Source organism: Marmota monax, unplaced genomic scaffold (assembly GCF_021218885.2).
Source record: "Marmota monax isolate L192 unplaced genomic scaffold, Marmota_monax_Labrador192_F-V1.1 WCK01_AAM20220418_F8-fsc00338, whole genome shotgun sequence".
Classification (NCBI taxonomy): domain Eukaryota; kingdom Metazoa; phylum Chordata; class Mammalia; order Rodentia; family Sciuridae; genus Marmota; species Marmota monax.
In genome coordinates this window covers 309,574-334,623 of record NW_026693035.1, presented here as the reverse complement: position 1 = coordinate 334,623, position 25,050 = coordinate 309,574, and the positions used below count along the sequence as shown (strand labels likewise).

General features: G+C 41.9%; 1 pseudogene; it reads right to left on the bottom strand.

Annotated features, from left to right (window-relative positions):
- Nucleotides 1–272: 272 nt before the first annotated feature.
- Nucleotides 273–25,008, bottom strand: LOC124098861 (E3 ubiquitin-protein ligase RNF4-like; annotated as a pseudogene).
- Between the last annotated feature and the right edge of the window lie 42 nt (nucleotides 25,009–25,050).

The window sequence follows — 25,050 nt, the reverse complement described above, 5'->3', positions numbered from 1 at the left end:
CCAGGAAGGTTGTGTGCCTGGGAGAGATAGGGCAAGCTTTCCAAACAGGGAAAGTTCTTGGCAAACGTAGGCCCAGAAAAGCTGGAACCACAATTTTCAACTCCAGTGTCCTGACTCTTTCTCCTACTCTGGGATGAAACTACCTCAGAGGAGCAAAGATAAGGAGCCAGATGGGGAGGGCCCCTGGTCCAGCTCCAGAGCATCAGATGAGATTACAAAAGGATCTAAGGAGGGTGGGTTAGAAATAAAAGAGAAGTTTACATATCAGATGTTGGTTTTAAACAGTCTTTTTGAGCTCAGGAAATTGAAGGCAGATACCATGTGAAGAGCCCAGCCAGGCTGTCTGTCCATCCGTCTCTCCTGAGCAGCTCTGAAACTTCATATATAAATGGGGTGGCACCGTTTGTGGTTGATCTTTTTCCTACAAGTTGGGCAAGTATTAGCATTCTTTAGGGAATCACGGAGGCACTGGCGACAGAAGACGTGGCCACACTCTGTAGAGACAATGACACGTCCATTCTGCACCATCTCTGAGTATCTGTCCATGCAGATGGGACAACCGACGGTACCAGAGGGCCTGAGTCCTGTGGCCCCCTCGTCCCTGGCGTTTCTGGGAGTGTGGGTGGTCCCATACACATCTCTGTCTCTGGACAACTCCTTGTCATCACTGCTCACCACGCAGCTGTTGGCATGGTCTTGGCGTAGCCTCCTTGCGTTCCTCCTTGGCCTCCTCCTTTCGTCAACAATTTCAATAGAGTCATTGTGAGTCAGGTCCACCACCACAGGCTCTAAAGATTCTCAAGTGAGGTCCACGATTTCATCTCCAGCAGTTTCCACGAGTTCTATGGGTTCTGCTTCCAAGGAAATCTCAGGGGTGGAGGCTGCCTCCCGAGTTCGCTTCTGGGCTTGTCTAGAACTTACAGTTCCACCACGATGCTTTCTCTGAGGGTATTGTACTCATTATGATCCTTGGCTCCAACCTACAGAAAGGGAAGAGATCTCTACCCAGGTTTGCAGCAAAGCAGAATATTCAACCTCTCATGCCCACTGGTTACTCATCCTCTGGCTTAAAAGAATTTGGAGCCAGGCAGATTTCAGTATCTTCGAGTCCTGTCCCAGGGTTTGGCTGTTCTGGCAGGCGCCACCGCCAACACTTTTCCTTCTTTCTTAAAGGTGATAGTCCAATTTGTAGATAGCCTACACCTTTTGTCCATCTATCCATCTATCTGCAGGCATTGGGTTGCTTCCACATTTGGGCTCCAAGTCTTTTTTTTTTTAATCCACTGTTGGACCTTATTGATAAGAAGCACATCTGTTATTCATGTTGTGCCTGAGGTTTACTTTGTATGTGAATGTCTTCCATGATTCTAATGATACCATGCTAAACAGGAGTGAAGTCAAGTTGGTTCATGCCACAAGCTGGGAGTGAGCATCCACCAGGTTAGGAAGTCATAGGTTCACAGTTGAATGCGGTCCCAAAGACCTTACAAGAGAACTGTGAGTTCCTCTGCATCATCCTCATAAGCCTGAGCTTCCCACTGAGTCTCTCCCTGATGGGACAGGAATGTCAAGAAGTAGGTACTAGGGGCTGGGACTGTGGCTCAGTGGTAGAGCGTTCACCTAGCACGGGTGGGACCTGGGTTCCATCCTCAGCATCACATAAAAATAAAGTCATTGTAATAAAAAAAAAGAAGTAGGTACTATTGCTGCAGAAGACCAATTGCCAGTATGCTCTGATTATCCAATTTTCATTCATAACACCTTCAACCATCAGAACTGGTTAGGTCCACTCACAGCAACTCAGAAGTTCACATACTCTCTCTGGTGGACAACTTTCTTTCTTTCTTTTCTTTTCTTTTTTTTTTGGGGGGGGGGGTGGTATCAGGGATTGATCTCAGGGATACTCTACCACTGAGCCACATCCCCAGCCCTATTTTGTATTTTATTTAGAGACAGGTTCTCATTGAGTTGCTTAGCACTTCACTTTTGCTGAGGCTGGCTTTGAACTCACAATCCACCTGATTCAGCCAACCAAATCACTGGGATTACAGGTGTGTGCCACCATGCCCAGCTTAATGGACAGTTTTCTAATGCACTCATGTGCCAATGACTGTTTCAGTCAATGATGCACTACATATGCATATGCCCAATAGGATTACATTGCTTAAGGAAATTGGAGCCATATTAGTTTGTGTAAGTGCATTCTGATTTCCCACGATGATGAAATTTCCTAATGGCATGTTTATTAGATCTTATCTCTTAGGTGCTGAATGACTATGTAGTATCAATATTCTGGTCCCACTAAAGTTTATCTTCTGGACCATGAAAAGCCTCACTTATTTCAGCCACAATTCAAGTCCTTTTTGGCATATTCCTATCTCTTCTGTCCATCTGGTCTAAACATGCTACAATTCAGCAGTACCCATCCTTTATTTTATTATTATTATTCTTTTTTTTTGCATACCAGGGGTTGAACTCAGGGGCACTCAGCCACTGAGCCACATCCCCAGCCCTATTTTGTATTTTATTTAGAGACGGGGTCTCACTGAGTTGCTTAGTGTCTCACTTTTTTCTGAGGTGGGCTTTGAACTGAAGATCCTCCTGATTCAGCCTCCCGAGCTGCTGGGATTACAGGCATGCACCACCACTCGCACCCAGCTCAGCAGTGCCCATATATTGGTACTTTGTCCAAAAATGGAGTAAACTCCCAGGTTTCTTCACCTCTCCACTTCTCTTTTCCTCCTATGGATGCAGTCTGAAGCAATAATGATGAGAGTCATACCAGAGTGATATCAGCATGAACAGAAATTCTTTGCAAATACCAGCCTTTCAGCATAAGGTCACATGGAGAATCACCACACTACAGGTGCCTGGTCCTAGCTTCATAGACTCTAAATGAATGAGACTGACAATGTTTTCATGGATGTATTTTCAAATTTGGAAATCTCTGATTGAGGAAGGCAACGAAGATCCTAAAGAAATTAAAATCACTATAGAAGGAAATAAATAGGAAATATTTTTGTAGGTAGACAAGGTATAATGAGGACCTGACAGTTTAGAACTCTGACATGCCTTAACTCTTCCACTGAGGGGGACCCTCTGAACCAGGCTGCAGTCCTCTTGGAGTTGACAGTCCCTGACTCAGCTTTGGGGTCTATATGAACAGGAGACTTACAAGGAAGCTCCAACCACCTCCTCCCCAGAAGGTTCTCCATGCCTTGCTGAGTCTGTTTCTCTCACCTTTCTGTCATCTAGCGAGTCAAGGTCTCTGGACTTCAAAGAGAATTTCCCCTCTGTGACGCAGAGAACCAGTGAAACCCTTTGGAAAAAGAGAATGAGTGCCAAAGGTAGACTTTTGATGCTTTTGCCCAATATGAATTCAAGGGGTCCAGTTTACTGCCCCAAATGAAACAAGTTTAAAAAACAGGCAAAATATATGGAATGTAATTTCTCAGGAATTTAGATTTCTGAGAGAAGAGGCAAGCCCAGAGAGAGCCCAGCTCACTGGCCAGATAGGGAGTCTCCAATCTACAGAGCAGGAGTGTACATGGGGCCAGCAGTGTCCCTGAACAGAAAGGAGAGAGTATCTAAGGAGATATGGTGGCCAGAGGTCACACAGAACTAAAAAGGAGCAAGGTGAAGAGACTCTCAGTCTTGGGTTGCATGAGGTGGGAGCACAGTAAGAGGTGAGAACTAGGGTCCAGGCAGATTCAGGCTCGACCCTTCTTTAACATATGGCTTCCTAGACATCCAAGCATGGCTTCTGTCCTCTCCTTGATGCAGAAAAGTACATAGAGAAATGACCCTGGAAGTTGGACATGTGGTCTCTCTGTCACCATTGTCACTTTTAATCCCTCAATAAGGACTTAGACCAGGCCATGCTCAACAACAGCAAGGGCTGGTCAAGAGGTTCCAGACCTCCCCCACAACTGCCTCCAGGTAGCAGCGCTGGACAAGCTCACACTTGTGCAGGATGAGCTGAATTCCACAGATGGGCTGGGGACACCAAGATATCAACATGGGTTATGCACTCACTCACTGGGGATGAACTAGTACTTAGTACTGAGGAAATAGGATTTAGATGGCATTGCACACAGTGGCAGATGGCACAGCCTAATTATTATTGTGGAGGCCTGCAAAAGGATGGCTGTTTAATTCAAGACTTTGCTGAAAGTTATGGGAAGACTTGATAGTGTCCTTTAAAGGCATAAATATAGTGGAAAATCCCTAAATTCTCAACCCAAGCAGGCTCTACAATTCTTTGTATATAATAATATATTTTTCCACTTGTAGATATGAACAAATTGACAGGATGAGCTGTCAATATCATACTCTATTAAGCTGAAACTTGGTGAGAATCTGTACACAATTTGATATATTTATTAATATCCAGAGTTATCATGGTAATCAAAAGGGATATGTTGAGAATGTCATAGGACCTTTGGTACCCAGCAAACAAACATGTGTATTGACTACTACAAGCCAGGTACACCAGCCTCTGGCCTTTGTTTCTGATTGAGCTGGCCCTACTGTCAGGTTTCATACCTGCAGTCCTGAGGCTTATTTGCCCTGAACTATCATCTACACTCTATCCTCTACAAAAGGTAACCCATCAGATCCCAGTGTGGATTCAGGAGGAGAGAGTGAAGGAGTTAAGTATTCAGTTATTCTAGAAAGAGAGAGTTTACCCATGGAAGGAACTGGAGACCTCCAGATCTTCTTTGATATAGTTTGAATCTGGAAGGCTTGGTCCCCAGCATGATGCTTCAATGAATGAAGTGATGGGACATTTAGTAGTTCCTTCCTTAATTGAAGGAAGTTGTTCATTGGGCTGAGCTCTAGAAGTAGGTAGTATGATCTCAGCCTCTTCCCCCACCCCTGCTGTCCTGGGAACTGAACCCAGGGCCTCATGCATGCTTGGCAGGCACTCTAGCACTGAGTCACATCCATGCCTCTTTCTCCCTTGCTTCCCAGCTGCCTAAGATAAGGAGCTTTGCTCCTCTATATGCTGGCCATCAGGCCCTTCTCCTCACCAAGCCCCAGAACAATTGTGCAATCTGTACATTTTTTTTTAGTTTGAATCTTGGAATGCTTTTCCACTGAGCTATATCCCTAGTTATTTATTTCTTATTTTTTATTTTGTGAAAAGTTCTAAGTTGCCTAGGCTGGCTTTGAACTTGGGAACCTCCTACCTCAAGCTCCCAAGTTGTAGGGTCTCCCAATTTTACAGGTGTGCACCACCAGGACAGGCAACCTGTCCTCTTCTTACATTGATTATTGAACATATTTTATTCCAGTAACAGAATGCTGACTAATACATTTATTGACTCAGTAATTAAAAAATTGGAGTTTTTTTTCAGGGCATCTACATAGATTCAGCAGACATTTGACTAAGAAGGGAAAACTCAACTTTAAATGAGAGCACATATATGAATATGGGATGCTTGACTCAGAATCTGAATATAAAATGCTGCTTCCTAAGCTTTTGTTACTCAGCTTAGTAAAGGGGTTCTTACCATGTTTCGCTGATTGAGTCAAAGTTGGAGCAGAGAAGAGAGAGATGCAATTATACTGAGCTGCCAAGCAGTGCCTTGGCCTTTGTTGAAAGACTCACTGTTCTGAATTTCATGTGTTCATGGTGAAAATCTTTGATTTTTTTCAGACTTTAGTTCCTTCATCTTTAAAATGTGACAGTGGGGGAGAGCAACATGGCGGCGAGAGGGGAGGCAGCACTTTCAGTACCTCCTCAACAAAGGGGTCAGAGAGACGCATGGATACGCTTAGATATGACCTGCTGAGAAACTCCTAGCAAAATTCCACTAAAGAGAGACCGGCCGGGAATTGGAAGGATTTTTGGAGGTGACAGTCTGCGCTAGACGAGTGAATCTCCGCCACGCAGCGCAGAGGTCCAGACTCGCCAGCCGCTGCCCGCGCGACTCGGCGACTGTCGGCTGCCTGCACGCGGCCCGCGTCAGGGCGGATAGCCTCCGAGGCGCAGCGCAGCAGGAGCGGTGTAGGGACTCTAGGAAGAGGTCTCTCGCCAAGCCTTCATGAAATAGCAAACTGGGAGCTGAAACCAACCAGAGACGGACCAGTCCCACCCCTCCCTTCGGACACTCTGGCAAGGAGCCTGGGGCCTGCCATAGCAGAGTGGTGACATCACCAGAGTTCCGCCGACAGAATTCCTTCCCAGCGGAATCCACATTAGCAGGTGTGTGACTCCCACCCCCCCCAGATACAAGCAGCCAGGAAACCACCGGGGGCGTGTCTGTAGGGAAGCAGAGGGGACTCCAGATCCCCACCTCCCCTTAACACCAGCGGCGACACCCAAGATCTTAGCCGCCAGTTTCTGGGGGCGTGCCCACCAAAGGGGTCCTGAAAAATTTAACTGTTGGTTCCCAGATCACCCCACCACAGCACTGGGGCTTAATTGAATGACAGAGAGGGTGTTCATCGTTCGGGATATAGGACACGCGGTGGGGCTGCAAGTGTAATCAGATCCTTGGGGAACCGCCTCTGGTGAACAGGACCTGGCTGGCTGGCTGGGAGGAGGAACAGGGGGAGGGGCCGGATAAGTGAAAGGGCTCTGGACTAACAGGATTGAGAGACTCCCAGGAGCCACCGTACAGGGATTTCTGTCAGCACATAGAGGGCAGAAGCTCAGCTCAGAGGGCACAGCTCCGCCTATTGGAAGAGAAGAAAATGGGATTCAGCCATAGAACAGGGGATGCCAGCATGGCAGAGATCTGATGTCATCGGAGAGCGGCCGAGGAGAAAACTTCATTGGTGCCAGCGGCGACGGAAACAGTTGGTCCCCTGGTAGGGAGGGTGAGTCACAGATACCCGAGTCTCTCTCGCTTTGTCGTCGAGCCAGAGGCGAGGAGAGGGGCCGCCGCCCACGCCCGCAAGGTAGGAAGACCTGCGACCAACCTGCAGATCAGGCCCAGCGGTCTGCAGGCGTGGTAAGAGGGGCAGGGCAGAGCCACCGCCCGCGCTGGCAAGGTAAGCAGACCTGCGACAGACCTGTGGATCAGGCCCAGCGGCCTGCCAGCGTGGTACACACTTCACCCCAACTGGAGTAGGGGCAGAGCAGAGCCTTAGCCCGCGCCCAGATCAGGCCCAGTGGCTCGCCTGTGTGGTGGTCAAGTGACCCCAATTGGAGTGGGGGCGGAGCGGAACTGACACCCTTGCCCACAAGGTGGGCAGACCTGCGACCAACCTGCAGATCAGGCCTAGCGGTCCCCGGGCGTGGTAGGAGGGGCAGGGCAGAGCCTTCGCCCCCACCTGCAAGGTAGGCAGACCTGCGACAGAACAGCGGATCAGGCCCAGGGGTCCGCGGGCGTGGTAGACACCTCACACCAATTGGAGGAGGGGCAGAGCAGAGCCCCTGCCCACACCTGCAAGGGAGAATTTTCAACTATACAAGAGCAACATAAATATATAGGGGGGGGAAAAATTTCAAAAACACAACAGTTTCACCAAGAAGAAAGAAACGCAAGCAGTATGAAAAGACAAGGAAAGAAAGGACTACAAGCAATGCAGGTCAGCTCAACTTTAGAAGAGGTAACAGCTGCAGCAGATGGAATGTCAGATAAAGAATTCAGGATATATATGCTTCAGATGATCTGGAGTATCAAGGAAGAAATTAGACAGCAAAATCAGACAATGAAAGATCACTTCGACAAGGAATTACACAAACAAATCCAGGAAGCAAAGGATCAACTATACAGGGAGATAGAGGTTATAAAAAACAAACAAACAGAAATCCTAGAAATGCAGGAAGCAATAAACCAACTTAAAAACTCAATTGAGAGTACTACCAGCAGAGTAGAACACTTAGAAGATAGAACATCAGACAATGAAGACAAAGTATTTCAACTTGAAAAGAACATAGACAGCTCAGCAAGACTGTTAAGAAACCATGAGCAGAACATCCAAGAAATATGGGATAACATTAAGAGACCAAACTTAAGAGTCATTGGGATACAGGAAGGTATAGAACTCCATACCAAAGGAATGGGCAATTTATTTAATGAAATAATACGAGAAAACTTCCCAGACTTGAAGAATGAGACAGAATCCCAAATTCTAGAAGCCTACAGGACGCCGAATGTGCAAAATTATAAGAGATCCACACCTAGACACATTATAATGAAGATGCCCAACATACAGAATAAGGAGAGAATTTTAAAAGCTACAAGAGAAAGGAAGCAGATTACATTTAGGGGCAAGCCAATCAGGATAACAGCTGATCTTTCAACACAGACTCTGAAAGCTAGAAGATCCTGGAATAACATATTTCAAACACTGAAAGAAAATGGGTTCCAACCAAGAATTGTGTATCCAGCGAAATTAAGCTTCAGGATGGAAGATGAAATTAAAACCTTCCACGACAAACAAAAGTTAAAAGAATATGCAGCTAGAAAACCATCTCTTCAAAACATCCTCAGCAAAACATTACAGGAAGAGGAAATGGAAAATAACAATGAAAACCAACAGTGGGAGGTAGGACAGTAAAGGGGGGGGAATAATCAAAGAGGAAAACAAACCATGTTTAGTAACATAAATAAACAAATATGGCTGGAACAACAACCCATATCTCAATAATAACCCTAAATGTTAATGGCTTAAACTCACCAATTAAGAGACACAGGCTAGTAGAATGGATCTCAAAACAAGACCCAACAATATGCTGCCTACAGGAGACGCATTTGATAGGAAAAGACATACATAGGCTGAAGGTGAAAGGTTGGGAAAAATCATATCACTCATATGGACTTCGGAAAAAAGCAGGAGTGTCCATACTCATATCAAATAAAATAGATTTCAAGCCAAAGTTAATCAAAAGGGATAAAGAGGGACACTACATACTGCTTAAGGGAACCATACACCAACTAGACATAACAATCATAAATATATATGCCCCAAACAATGGCGCAGCTATGTTCATCAAACAAACTCTTCTCAAGTTCAAGAGTCTAATAGACCACCATACAATAATCATGGGAGACTTCAACACACCTCTCTCGCCACTGGACAGATCTTCCAAACAAAAGTTGAATAAGGAAACTATAGAACTCAATAACACTATTAATAACCTAGACTTAATTGACATATATAGAATATACCACCCAACATCAAGCAGTTACACTTTTTTCTCAGCAGCACATGGATCCTTCTCAAAAATAGATCATATATTATGTCACAGGGCAACGCTTAGACAATATAAAGGAGTAGAGATAATACCATGCATCTTATCTGACCATAATGGAATGAAACTGAAAATCAACGATAAAAGAAGGAAGGAAAAAGCATACATCACTTGGAGAATGAACAATAGGTTACTGAATGATCAATGGGTTATAGAAGACATCAAGGAGGAAATTAAAAAATTCTTAGAGATTAATGAAAACACAGACACAACATATCGGAATCTGTGGGACACATTGAAAGCAGTTCTAAGAGGAAAATTCATTGCTTGGAGTTCATTCCTTAAAAAAAGAAAAAACCAACAAATAAATGATCTCATGCTTCATCTCAAAATCCTAGAAAAAGAAGAGCAAAACAACAGCAAAAGAAGTAGAAGGCAAGAAATAATTAAAATCAGAGCTGAAATTAATGAAATCGAAACAAAAGAAACAATTGAAAAAATTGACAAAACTAAAAGTTGGTTCTTTGAAAAAATAAACAAAATCGACAGACCCTTAGCGATGCTAGCGAAGAGAAGAAGAGAGAGAACTCAAATTACTAGCATACGGGATGAAAAAGGCAATATCACAACAGACACTTCAGAAATACAGAAGATAATCAAAAATTATTTTGAATCCTTATACTCCAATAAATTAGAAGATAGTGAAGGCATAGATAAATTTCTGAAGTCATATGGTCTGCCCAGATTGAGTCAGGAGGATATAGACAACCTAAACAGACCAATATCAATTGAGGAAATAGAAGAAACCATCAAAAGACTACCAACTAAGAAAAGCCCAGGACCCGATGGGTATACAGCAGAATTTTACAAAACCTTTAAAGAGGAACTAATACCAATACTTTTCAAGCTACTTCAGGAAATAGAAAAAGAGGGAGAACTTCCAAATTCATTCTACGAGGCCAACATCACCCTGATACCTAAACCAGACAAAGACACTTCAAAGAAAGAAAACTTCAGACCAATATCTCTAATGAACCTAGATGCAAAAATCCTCAATAAAATTCTGGCGAATCGGATACAAAAACATATCAAAAAAATTGTGCACCATGATCAAGTAGGATTCATCCCTGGGATGCAAGGCTGGTTCAATATACGGAAATCAATAAATGTTATTCACCACATCAATAGACTTAAGAATAAGAACCATATGATCATCTCGATAGATGCGGAAAAAGCATTCGACAAAGTACAGCATCCCTTTATGTTCAAAACTCTAGAAAAACTAGGGATAACAGGAACATACCTCAATATTGTAAAAGCAATCTATGCTAAGCCTCAGGCTAGCATCATTCTGAATGGAGAAAAATTGAAGGCATTCCCTCTAAAATCTGGAACAAGACAGGGATGCCCTCTCTCACCACTTCTGTTCAACATAGTTCTCGAAACACTGGCCAGAGCAATTAGACAGAAGAAAGAAATTAAAGGCATAAAAATAGGAAAAGAAGAACTTAAATTATCACTATTTGCAGATGATATGATTCTATACCTAGCAGACCCAAAAGGCTCTACAAAGAAACTATTAGAGCTAATAAATGAATTCAGCAAAGTGGCAGGATATAAAATCAACACGCATAAATCAAAGGCATTCCTGTATATCAGCGACAAATCCTCTGAAATGGAAATGAGGACAACCACTCCATTCAAAATATCTTCAAAAAAAATAAAATACTTGGGAATCAACCTAACAAAAGAGGTGAAAGACTTATACAATGAAAACTACAGAACCCTAAAGAGAGAAATAGAAGAAGATCTTAGAAGATGGAAAAATATACCCTGTTCATGGATAGGCAGAACTAACATCATCAAAATGGCGATATTACCAAAAGTTCTCTATAGGTTTAATGCAATGCCAATCAAAATCCCAAAGGCATTTCTTGTAGAAATAGAGAAAGCAATCATGAAATTCATATGGAAAAATAAAAGACCTAGAATAGCAAAAACAATGCTAAGCAGGAAGTGTGAATCAGGCGGTATAGCGATACCAGACTTCAAACTATACTACAGAGCAATAGTAACAAAAACAGCATGGTACTGGTACCAAAACAGGCGGGTGGACCAATGGTACAGAATAGAGGACACAGAAACCAATCCACAAAACTACAACTATCTTATATTTGATAAAGGGGCTAAAAGCATGCAATGGAGGAAGGATAGCATCTTCAACAAATGGTGCTGGGAAAACTGGAAATCCATATGCAACCAAATGAAACTGAATCCCTTTCTCTCGCCATGCACAAAAGTTAATTCAAAATGGATCAAGGAGCTTGATATCAAATCAGAGACACGCCGTCTGATAGAAGAAAAAGTTGGCTACGATCTACATACTGTGGGGTCGGGCTCCAAATTCCTCAATAGGACACCCATAGCACAAAAGTTAATAACTAGAATCAACAAATGGGACTTACTCAAACTAAAAAGTTTTTTCTCAGCTAAAGAAACAATAAGAGAGGTAAATAGAGAGCCTACATCCTGGGAACAAATCTTTACTCCTCACACTTCAGACAGAGCCCTAATATCCAGAGTATACAAAGAACTCCAAAAATTAGACAATAAGATAACTAACAACCCAATCAACAAATGGGCCAAGGACCTGAACAGACACTTCTCAGAGGAGGACATACAATCAATCAACAAGTACATGAAAAAATGCTCACCATCTCTAGCAGTCAGAGAAATGCAAATCAAAACCACCCTAAGATACCATCTCACTCCAGTAAGATTGGCAGCCATCATGAAGTCAAACAACAACAAGTGCTGGCGAGGATGTGGGGAAAAGGGTACACTTGTACATTGCTGGTGGGACTGCAAATTGGTGCAGCCAATTTGGAAAGCAGTATGGAGATTTCTTGGAAAGCTGGGAATGGAGCCACCATTTGACCCAGCTATTCCCCTTCTTGGTCTATTCCCTAAAGACCTAAAAAGAGCATGCTACAGGGACACTGCTGCATCGATGTTCATAGCAGCTCAATTCACAATAGCAAGACTTTGGAACCAACCCAGATGCCCTTCAATAGACGAATGGATTAAAAAAATGTGGCATTTATACACAATGGAGTATTACTCTGCATTAAAAAATGACAAAATCATAGAATTTGCAGGGAAATGGATGGCACTAGAGCAGATTATGCTAAGTGAAGCTAGCCAATCCCTAAAAAGCAAATGCCAAATGTCTCCTTTGATATAAGGAGAGTAACTAAGAACAGAGTAGGGACGAAGAGCATGAGAAGAAGATTAACATTAAACAGAGATGAGAGGTGGGAGGGAAAGGGAGAGAAAAGGGAAATTGCATGGAAATGGAAGGAGACCCTCAGGGTTATACAAAAGAACATACAAGAGGAAATGAGGGGAAAGGGAAAAATAATACAAGGGGGAGAAATGAAGGTCAATAGGGGGGGTAGAGAGAGAAGAAGGGTGGGGAGGGGAGGGGAGGGGGGATAGTAGAGGATAGGAAAGGTAGCAGAACATGACAGTCACAAGTATGGCAATATGTAAATCAATGGATGTGTAATTGATGTGATTCTGCAATCTGTATATGGGCTAAAAATGGGAGTTCATAACTCACTTGAAGCAAAGTGTGAAAGATGATATATCAAGAACTATGTAATGTTTTGAACAACCAACAATAAAAAAAAATAAAATAAAAAAAAAAATAAAAAATAAATAGGGCACAGGATGCTTCCATCGAAATAAAAAAAAAAAATGTGACAGTGTATTCTACTTCAAGAACTTCTGGAGACACATCACCCCAATTGGAGGAGGGGCAGAGCCGCCGCCCGCGCCTGCAAGGTAGGCAGACCTGCGACCGACTGGGAGAACAGGCCCAGCGGCCCGCCAGCATGGTAGACACATCACCCCAATTGGAGGAAGGGCCCAGCCACCGCCCGTGCCTGCTCGGTAGGCAGACCTGCGAACTGGAGGACAGGCCCAGCGGCCCGCTGGCATGGTAGACAGATCACCCCTATTAGAGGAGGGTCCCAGTGGCTGCCTGCAAGGTAGGCAGGCTGTGTGTCCAGGAGAAGGGGCCCAGCGGCCCACCGGCGTGGTAGACAGAGCACCCCAATTGGAGGAGGGGCACAGCCGCCGCCTGCACCTGCACGGTAGGCAGACCTGCGACCTGGAGAACAGGCCCAGCGACTTGCCTGAGCGGTAGACAGACCTCCCCAGTTAGAGGAGCCCAGCCTCCCACCGGTGAGGTAGACAGACCACTCCAACTGGAGGAGGGGCCCTGCCGCCCGCCCATGCGGTCACCTGACCAAGCTCTTGACAAACATAAGGTTTCCCCAACACCCCCACCTCATCAAACACCTTATGAGAAAACTGATGGAACTCATCTTGGAAAATCCCACCAACCCTTAAAACCCACCAACCGGTTGACTGGCGTGGCTACCAGTGTGGTTCTGCAGCAGCTCAGGCACCTGGTTTACATCTCAGAGAATAAGAGTAGAGAGGCCACAGGTGGAAGCTCAAGTCCTCTCACACTGACTACCACCACCATCCTGAACCCAGATGATGGGTTATAGGAATAGACAACGCCACCAACTGGAAGAAATGAAAACAGAGTTCTGAGAGACATTTTTTTCTTTTTTTCTTTCTTTTTCTCTCTTCTCTCTCTCTTTCCAGCCATTCACCCAGTCTCCTCTACCCTTCCCCCTCGGGTCTTCGCAACCTCAACATATGTGAAACCAAAAATTGTACATGAAAAAGGTCTTTAACAACTGAATCACCAGAATAATATACTATAGAGGAATTGCATATGCCCCACCTCCCTTCCCCCTTTTTATTCCTTTTCTTTTTTCTCATATTTTCCTTTTCCCGCTCTCTTTTTTCTCTCCCTTGCCTTGCTATCTGTTTTCCTCCCTCCTACTCCCTCTATCCCACTTACAACCCCCTAAATTCTACTATTCATAAGTAGGGTAATCTTATAAATACAGATAGGAATTTGAATCTATACATTCTTCCATAAATTACCCATCTATTGGTTAGAGCTCTCCAAAGTTACTAAGTTAGATTAACCCCATACCCTGACTCCTATCCCCATAAACATAACATCCTACACCTGAAATCCAGTTTTCTTCAAGTTACCAGAAATGGTATGCCTTTCATGAAACTAATGACTATATTTGTAAACGATAATTGTAACCAACATTTGTAGACATAGAATCTAGCTATAAATGTAGTAATAAGGAAAACGTGTGCTTAGATGATGTACTGTTGATACTGAGAACTGTTAACATTGTCTTTCTCCACAAAAGGGAGACGTTGCAACTATACAAGAGCAATATAAATATATAGGGGGAAAATTCAATAACACAACAGTTTCACCAAGCAGAAAGAAACGCGAGCAGTATGAAAAGACAAGGAAAGAAAGGACCACAAGCAATGCAGGTCAAATCAACTTTAGAAGAGGTAATATCTGCAGCAGATGGAATGTCAGATAAAGAATTCAGGATATACATGCTTCAGATGATCTGGAGTCTCAAGGAAGACATTAGACAGCAAAATCAGACAATGAAAGATCACTTCGACAAGGAATTACATAAACAAATCCAAGAAGCAAAAGATCAACTATACAGGGAGATAGAGGTTATAAAAAACAAACAAACAGAAATCCTAGAAATGCAGGAAGCACTAAACCAAATTAAAAACTCAAATGAGAATACTACCAGCAGAGTAGAACACTTAGAAGATAGAATATCAGACAATGAAGACAAAGTATTTCAACTTGAAAAGAACATAGACAGCTCAGCGAGACTGTTAAGAAATCATGAGCAGAACATCCAAGAAATATGGGATAACATAAAGAGACCAAACTTAAGAGTCATTGGGATACAGGAAGGTATAGAGGTCCAAACCAAAGGAATGAGCAATCTGTTCAACGAAATAATACGAGAAAACTTCCCAGACTTGAAGAATGAGACAGAATCCCAAATCCTAGAAGCCTACAGGATGCCGAATGTGCAAAATTATAAGAGATCCACACCTAGACACATTATAATGAAGATGCCCAACATACAGAATAAGGAGAGAATTTTAAAAGCTACAAGAGAAAGGAAGCAGATTACATTTAGGGGTAAACCAATCAGGATAACAGCTGATCTTTCAACACAGACTCTGAAAGCTAGAAGATCCTGGAACAACATATTTCAAATGCTGAAAGAAAATGGGTTCCAACCAAGAATTGTGTATCCAGCGAAATTAAGTTTCAGGATGGAAGATGAAATTAAAACCTTCCACGATAAACAAAAGTTAAAAGAATTTGCAGCTAGAAAACCATCTCTTCAAAACATCCTTGGCAAAACATTACAGGAAGAGGAAATGGAAAATAACAATGAAAACCAACAGTGGGAGGTAGTACAGTAAAGGGAAAAAATAATCAAAGAGGAAAAACAAACCATGTTAAGTAACATAAATAAACAAATATGGCTGGAAGAACAATCCATATCTCAATAATAACCCTAAATGTTAATGGATTAAACTCACCAATTAAGAGACACAGGCTAGTAGAATGGATCAAAAAAAAAAAAAAGATCCAACAATATGCTGCCTACAGGAGACGCATTTGATAGGAAAAGACATACATAGACTGAAGGTGAAAGTTTGGGAAAAATCATATCACTCATATGGACTTCGGAAACAAGCAGGAGTGTCCATACTCATATCAAATAAAATAGATTTCAAGCCAAAGTTAATCAAAAGGGATAAAGAGGGACACTACATACTGCTCAAGGGTACAATACACCAACAAGACATAACAATCATAAATATATATGCCCCAAACAATGGTGCAGCTATGTTCATCAAACAAACTCTTCTCAAGTTCAAGAGTCTAATAGACCACCATACAATAATTATGGGAGACTTCAACACACCTCTCTCACCACTGGACAGATCTTCCAAACAAAAGTTGAATAACGAAACTATAGAACTCAATAATACAATTAATAACCTAGACTTAATTGACATATATAGAATATACCACCCAACATCAAGCAGTTACACTTTTTTTCTCAGCAGCACATGGATCCTTCTCAAAAATAGATCATATATTATGTCACAGGGCAACTCTTAGACATTATAAAGGAGTAGAGATAATACCATGCATCTTATCTGATCATAATGGAATGAAACTGGAAATCAACGATAAAAGAAGGAAGGAAAAATCATGCATCACTTGGAGAATGAACAATAGGTTACTGAATGATCAATGGGTTATAGAAGACATCAAGGAGGAAATTAAAAAATTCTTAGAGATAAATGAAAACACAGACACAATATATCGGAATCTATGGGACACAATGAAAGCAGTTCTAAGAGGAAAATTCATTGCTTGGAGTTCATTCCTTAAAAAAAGAAAAAACCAACAAATAAATGATCTCACACTTCATCTCAAAATCCTAGAAAAAGAAGAGCAAAACAACAGCAAAAGAAGTAGAAGGCAAGAAATAATTAAAATCAGAGCTGAAATTAATGAAATCGAAACAAAAGAAACAATTGAAAAAACTAAAAGTTGGTTCTTTGAAAAAATAAATAAGATCGACAGACCCTTAGCCATGCTAACGAAGAGAAGAAGAGCGAGAACTCAAATTACTAGCATACGGGATGAAAAAGGCAATATCACAACAGACACTTCAGAAATACAGATGATAATTAGAAATTATCTTGAATCCTTATACTCCAATAAAATAGAAGATAGTGAAGGCATCGATAAATTTCTTAAGTCATATGATCTGCCCAGATTGAGTCAGGAGGATATAGACAACCTAAACAGACCAATATCAATTGAGGAAATAGAAGAAGCCATCAAAAGACTACCAACTAAGAAAAGCCCAGGACCTGATGGGTATACAGCACAGTTTTACAAAACCTTTAAAGAAGAACTAATACCAATACTTTTCAAGCTATTTCAGGAAATAGAAAAAGAGGGAGAACTTCCAAATTCATTCTACGAGGCCAACATCACCCTGATTCCTAAACCAGACAAAGACACTTCAAAGAAAGAAAACTACAGACCAATATCTCTAATGAACCTAGATGCAAAAATCCTCAATAAAATTCTGGCGACTCGGATACAAAAACATATCAAAAAAATTGTGCACCATGATCAAGTAGGTTTCATCCCTGGGATGCAAGGCTGGTTCAATATACGGAAATCAATAAATGTTATTCACCACATCAATAGACTTAAAGATAAGAACCATATGATCATCTCGATAGATGCAGAAAAAGCATTCGACAAAGTACAGCATCCCTTTATGTTCAAAACTCTAGAAAAACTAGGGATAACAGGAACATACCTCAATATTGTAAAAGCCATCTATGATAAGCCTCAGGCTAGCATCATTCTGAACAGAGAAAAATTGAAGGCATTCCCTCTAAAATCTGGAACAAGACAGGGATGCCCTCTCTCACCACTTCTGTTCAACATAGTTCTCGAAACACTGGCCAGAGCAATTAGACAGATGAAAGAAATTAAAGGCATAAAAATAGGAAAAGAAGAACTTAAATTATCAGTATTTGCAGTTGACATGATTCTATACCTAGCAGACCCAAAAGGATCTACAAAGAAACTATTAAAGCTAATAAATAAATTCAGCAAAGTGGCAGGATATAAAATCAACACACATAAATCCAAGGCATTCCTGTATATCAGCGACAAATCTTCTGAAATGGAAATGAGGACAACCACTCCATTCACAATATCCTCAAAAAAAATAAAATACTTAGGAATCAACCTAACAAAAGAGGTGAAAGACTTACACAATGAAAACTACAGAACCCTAAAGAGAGAAATAGAAGAAGATCTTAGAAGATGGAAAAATATACCCTGTTCATGGATAGGCAGAACTAACATCATCAAAATGGCTATATTACCAAAAGTTCTCTATAGGTTTAATGCAATGCCAATAAAAATCCCAACGGCATTTCTTGTAGAAATAGATAAAGCAATCATGAAATTCATATGGAAAAATAAAAGACCCAGAATAGCAAAAACAACTCTAAGCAGGAAGTGTGAATCAGGCGGTAAAGCGATACCAGACTTCAAACTATACTACAGAGCAATAGTAACAAAAACAGCATGGTACTGGTACCAAAACAGGCGGGTGGACCAATGGTACAGAATAGAGGACACAGAGACCAATCCACAAAATTACAACTATCTTATATTTGATAAAGGGGCTAAAAGCATGCAATGGAGGAAGGATAGCATCTTCAACAAATGGTGCTGGGAAAACTGGAAATCCATATGCAACAAAATGAAACTGAATCCCTTTCTCTCGCCATGCACAAAAGTTAACTCAAAATGGATCAAGGAGCTTGATATCAAATCAGAGACACTGCGTCTGATAGAAGAAAAAGTTGGCTACGATCTACATACTGTGGGGTCAGGCTCCAAATTCCTCAATAGGACACCCATAGCACAAGAGTTAATAACTAGAATCAACAAATGGGCCTTACTCAAACTAAAAAGTTTTTTCTCAGCAAGAGAAACAATAAGAGAGGTAAATAGGGAGCCCAAATCCTGGGAACAAATCTTTACTCCTCACACTTCAGATAGAGCCCTAATATCCAGAGTATACAAAGAACTCAAAAAATTAAACAATAAGAAAACAAATAACCCAATCAACAAATGGGCCAAGGACCTGAACAGACACTTCTCAGAGGAGGACATACAATCAATCAACAAGTACATGAAAAAATGCTCACCATCTCCAGCAGTTAGAGAAATGCAAATCAAAACCACCCTAAGATACCATCTCACTCCAGTAAGATTGGCAGCCATTATGAAGTCAAACAACAACAAGTGCTGGTGAGGATGTGGGGAAAAGGGTACACTTGTACATTGCTGGTGGGACTGCAAATTGGTGCGGCCAATTTGGAAAGCAGTATGGAGATTTCTTGGAAAGCTGAGAATGGAACCACCATTTGACCCAGCTATTCCCCTTCTCAGTCTATTCCCTAAAGACCTAAAAAGAGTATACTACAGGGACACTGCTACATCGATGTTCATAGCAGCACAATTCACAATAGCAAGACTGTGGAACCAACCTAGATGCCCTTCAATAGATGAATGGATTAAAAAATGTGGCATTTATACACAATGGAGTATTACTCTGCATTAAAAAATAACAAAATCATGGAATTTGCAGGGAAATGGATGGCACTAGAGCAGATTATGCTAAGTGAAGCTAGCCAATCCCTAAAAAACAAATGCCAAATGTCTTCTTTGATATAAGGAGAGTAACTAAGAACAGAGTAGGGAGGAAGAGCATGAGAAGAAAACTAACATTAAACAGGGACGAGAGGTGGGAGAGAGAAGGAAAATTGCATGGAAATGGAAGGAGACCCTCATGGTTATACAAAATTACATACAAGAGGAAGTGAGGGGAAAGGGAAAAAAAGGGGGAGAAATGAATTACAGTAGATGGGGTAGAGAGAGAAGATGGGAGGGGAGGGGGGATAGTAGAGGATAGAAAAGGCAGCAGAATACAACAGACACTAGTATGGCAATATGTAAATCAGTGGATGTGTAACCGATGTGATTCTACAATCTGTATACGGGGTAAAAATGGGAGTTCATAACCCACTTGAATCAAAGTGTGAAATATGATATGTTAAGAACTATGTAATGCTTTGAACAACCAACAATAAAAATTAAAAAAAAAATTTTACCATGTGACATGTACTATTTTAAGCATTTTCCTTATATTAAAACATGATTTTCAAAGATTCTTATGAAAAAAAAGAACTTCTGTAAGTAGCAAGTGGGTTACTGCATTTAAAGCATAAGAAAACTACCTAGAGACAATTAGATCCCTGCCGGCAATTTTCTTATTTGTGGTGGGTTTTACCAAAAATTTTTAATCCACTTCCTTGGGAAGGTCTTCATTGCATGAATCCTTTGTGGTTTGGTGAAACTAAGTGAATAATTCCTGCCAATGTGTTGGTAATACAAATCATGAGTTTAGCTTTTAGGGTAGAGTGATGTATTTCCAGTACCAAGTTGGGGAAAGCCTCCCTGTCCGGCATAGCCACCACCAGGGTTGGAGATGCAGCCATTTCAAAGACCTGTGTTTCTCAAGGACCCAAAGACAGGCACAGCCTGAACAGCCACTGAAGACATACAGTGGTGCAAGACTATACCTTTGTTGTTCAAAGCCACTGAGATTTCTGAGTTGTTTCTATAGCAAACTGACTAGTATATTGGTCTGTTTTCTGTTAAATGTGGCAAAATACCTGAGATAACCAACTTAAAAGGAGGAAAGGTTATTTTGACTCATGCTTACAGGTTTCAGCCCCAGGTCAGTTGGCTCTTTTATTTTGGGCTTCTCAGTACCCAGTATATCATGGTAAAGCATATGGCACAGGAAGTCTGTTCATCTCATGGCAGACAGGAAGCAAAGAGAGAAACAGAAAGGGGCCAAGGTTCCATATCCCCTCAAGGACATGCCCTGAAAGCTAGGCCCACCCTAAAACTTCCACCATCTTTTTTTTATAGCAGGGATTGAACTCAGGGGCATTCAGCCACTGAGCCACATCCCCAGCACCATTTTGTATTTTATTTGGAGACAGGGTCTCCCTGAGTTGCTTAGAACCTTGCTTTTTGCTGAGGCCAGCTTTGAAATCACGATTCTCCTGCCTCAGCCTCCCAAGCCACTGGGATTACAGGTGTGCATCACTACTCTCAGCTTTACCAACTCCTAATAGCACCCCAGGATGTAGACAAAACATTCAATGCATGGGCCTTTAGGGACACTCCTGATCCATACTACTACACCTAGTGCATCCTCATTTAAAATCTTTACCCAAAATTAACTGAAGATTTTTAGATTAAAAGTTGCTAATTTTAGAAGTGTTACCTGTCAATCAGCCTAAATTGTCTTATTAAGATTGGCTAAAGATATCTGCTCTCCAGGTCAAATACCTGCAAAACAGTACTGTATAATGCAAGTAGCCAAAATGAGGTGTATCAGCAGTGGTTCAATTCCATCTGGTATTACTAGTGGTGTGAGCTGCTGGAACTACATCTGCAGCTGTGAGTGTGTGCAGTCTCCTTCAGAATGTTTTTTTCTAGCTATTGAAACATTTTTCTGTCCAATAAGCGTATGTCATTTTTCTTGATTCCTGCTTTGCAAAGCATATAGGTAGAGTGTTGGACTTACCTCGGCTGCTTCTCTGCAAAGTGGTGAGGTTGGTTGCAAAGCAGATGACTATAGGAAATAAGAGTTTCTCCAGAAGTAATAGATTATAGACAGTCTAATTCCCAATTGTTTGATCTTTAATTGAACCTGGTTAAATCCATCATCTTTGCTCCATGAGGCAAGTCCAGGGAAGGTTTGAATCTGAGTTTAGGAGGCTGAATAACAGAAGCTTCGAAATTTGGATCCATTTCACAACTCCATGCAAAATCAGCTAAACAAACATTGTTCAACAGATACTAACTATAGCTTTATGGTCTTACCAGTGGGTTCCTTTGTATACAATTTGGCAAAGGTTATCTGAAATACAAATGCTAACCCTAAAAAATAGAGAAATTGTCAGAGATTTTTGGTGATATTTAATGCCAGGTAACAAATTAAATAAAACCAAGTATCATGAAGAATTATAATCATAGGTACAATTCCATTAATATCTTACCAACAAAACTGCATGTGGGGATATATGTTGTGTCACAAGTCTATGAATAAAAGAGACTATTTGCTAATTTGTTTGTAAAATAGATTATATACTAGAAAAACTTAAAATTTAATAGAAGTTAATTCACTATTTCACTAAAAATAATGAATTAAGTTGCTATCTCTGATGGGGCAAATCCTTTGCAAGCAATAACCAAGATTGATTTAGGAATACAAACCAAAACCACCAAGAGAAACCACTTCACAGCTGTAAGGATGGCTATGATAACCAAAATGGAAAATAACAAATGTTGGCAAAGAGAGAAACTAAAACTCCTTTAACATTTCCCATGGAATTATAAATGGTGGAAACAGTTTGGTGGCTCCCCTACAAGTTAAACATAGACTCCCACTGTGATCCAGCAATTCTACTCCTGCATATATATCCCCAAAGAAATGAAGACAGGTACCCAAAGGATCTGTACACATATGTTCACAGCGGTATGATTCATGGAAGCCAAAGAAGGAAAACCACACCAATGTCCTCCAGTGGATGAATGGGTAAAAAAAACGTGTTTCATCCATATGAAAGAATATTTTCATTCTAAAGACAAAATGAAGGGCTGGATGTGCTGACGTATAGACGTAAATATACATCCATTATGCTTTCATTGTCCCTTAGTTGTAAATTCACCCTTTTGATTATTCTGTGATCATGGAGCTGGTCCTCGCAAATCTCTCTTTGTCAGCCACAATAATGTTAAACCCTGTCTGGAAAGAATGCTGGGAGAGATAAGTTGTTTGATTCATTCTTTGTCCCTCTTTTGTTAGATAAGAGAACTGGGCTCAGAAAGTTGCCCTAGTCACATAGCATAAGTGACAGCTGGAGCTGAAGCTTGGGTCTGCTTGCTGGGGCCCCCAAATTCACCTGCTCTGAAGCTTTTTTACAAAGGTGGCCCCTCTCCATCTCCTCTCTGCTGCAAGCAAACATCTGGAAACCCTCATTCCAGAGCTTGGGTTTCATTCCCATTGCTCACTCTGACCTGCTTCCCCATCTTGGTTCCCAGCTGCCTCATCCCATGTGGATCCTTATTCTATCTAGCTCCTGGACAAGGACCTATGTTTCTACAACCATCTGACACACCTGCATTGGTGTGCAGAGTGCAGGGGTGCTTTGTGGGCTCAAGGAGGCACTGGAGTGGGGTCAAATGTTTGCCTTATTCATCCAGGTGGCTGGTGGCAGGTGCTGAGACTGAAGTGGTTGACACCAGTCATCACCTACTTAATGACCTACAACTACAGGTCAAGAAGGAAAGCTTACCTGACTTACCCAACACCACAGAGACAAAAACCTGCTGGAGAATGTGGGATTTGATTTTTGCCCTATCTTAAGTGCACATCATATTTTTTATATTGTAATTTTCCTTTAAAAAAACTTTTTGGATGGGGCTGGGAGTGTAGCTCAAAGGTAGAGCGCTTGCCTAACACGTGTTAGGCCAGCACTGCATGAAAATAAATAAAAGTTTTTAAAGGGGGCGGGGCTAGCTCAGGGGTAGCGCACCCCTTCCAAGCATGTATAAGGCACTGAGTTCGATCCTCAGTACCATACAAATAAATAAAGATATTGTGTATCCAACTCCAACTTAAAAAATTTTTTTTAAAGGTTAAAAGAATTCTGGAGTACTTTGTAATTATCACACACATGGATTTATTATTTAAAATATTCTTGTGAAAGTGCATCTTTATGTTAAAATACATTGTGTTCATTATCCTGAATATATTATTTTTAGCCTTTACTTTTACCATATTCTTGGACATTGTTATTTGCATCTTATAGGTTTTTGTTTTGTTTTTAAGATGGGACTGGGTGTGTGGCTCAGTGGAAGAGTGCTGGCTGAGCTGGGTTCCATCCTCAGCATTGTAAATTGAGAACTTAATAAATATTAAATAAAAGATTACATTTTGCTTGTTGACAAAAGGTAGAGACTGTCTCTCTTCTCCCTTTTGCAGAGGTTCTCCTTTAGAGAACTGGTCCTAGAAATATTTCCTGTCTCCCTTTGATTCACATCTAAATCTTTTAAAAAGTGGTATAAACTGCTTGCCAGCATTCCAGCCAGGAATGCATTTCTAGGCCTGAGTCATCTCTCTAAGATGTAAACCTTGAGGAAGACAGCGTCCCTATGTCCCTGTCACCTTGGGAGTTTGGTGCAGGCACCCTACTCTGAGCTGTATCTACCTGCTTGTCACAAAGATGTGAGAAGTTTTGCTTTTCGTTGGGATAAAGGCAAGAGCTCCGACGACCACCTCGATTACCAGATGAACTCAGGATGAGTCCTGTGAGAATGGCGAGCCCACGGTGCGTCAAGTGCTGCAGTTTATCCTGAGCCCGGGTGCGCGGGCTGGAGGGTCCCTGCTTGGTATTAGAAAGGCGAGGCGTCCTCCTGCAGTCTCCTTAGTGGTTCGCCTAGGATGCGCATCACAGTCTGGCTCAGTGCTTCCTCGGGATAAAAACGGTTGTCTTCACTTTCTGCATTTGTGCAGAGGAGTTTCTGGGTTGGCATATTTTATTTTTACTATTTCCCCCACCAGCTTTTAAAAACTAATTGGGCCAGAGAACTGTTGCATTATTTCAGCCCAAAATAGTGAGAACCCATTGTGCTTATGGTCTCCTTTTCGAGGATGGACATTTGTCCCTAACTCTAAACGTGATCTTCTCGGACAGGCACAGTCACAGGTGGTTCCTTTCAGTTGGTGTGCGCTGTCTTTTTGCAGTTTGGGCACATTACTTGTGCGATCTGGAAAAGCTACGGTTTCTGTCTTCTTTCCCTTCCGTGGACAGCATCGCTGGACATCTGCTGTAGCCTAGCCTTTGAGAAACTTCTGCAGGACACACCCTTCTTCGGTTTGTCAGAACTTGGGTCCCTACCTAAGGCTCTGAGGAAGGAGAGAACCTGGGCTCCTGGGACCAACCACTCAACCCGCTGCTAGAAGCAGAAAGGGACCGGAGACAAATGCGAAACCGAGCTTGAGGTTCGCGGCGGCCAGGGCTCTTAGCACAGCAACTCTTAACCGCAGGACGAGGCAGAGACCTTTGCATCGTTCCCTAAGTCCGGCGGCGCGCAGACTTTTGGGAAATAGAGTCCGAGTAGGGGTCCCGCGGGCTTCGGGCGGCGTCCTGCGCATGTGCGCTTCTCCCTGTGTGCGTGCTCACGCATGCGCCTCGCC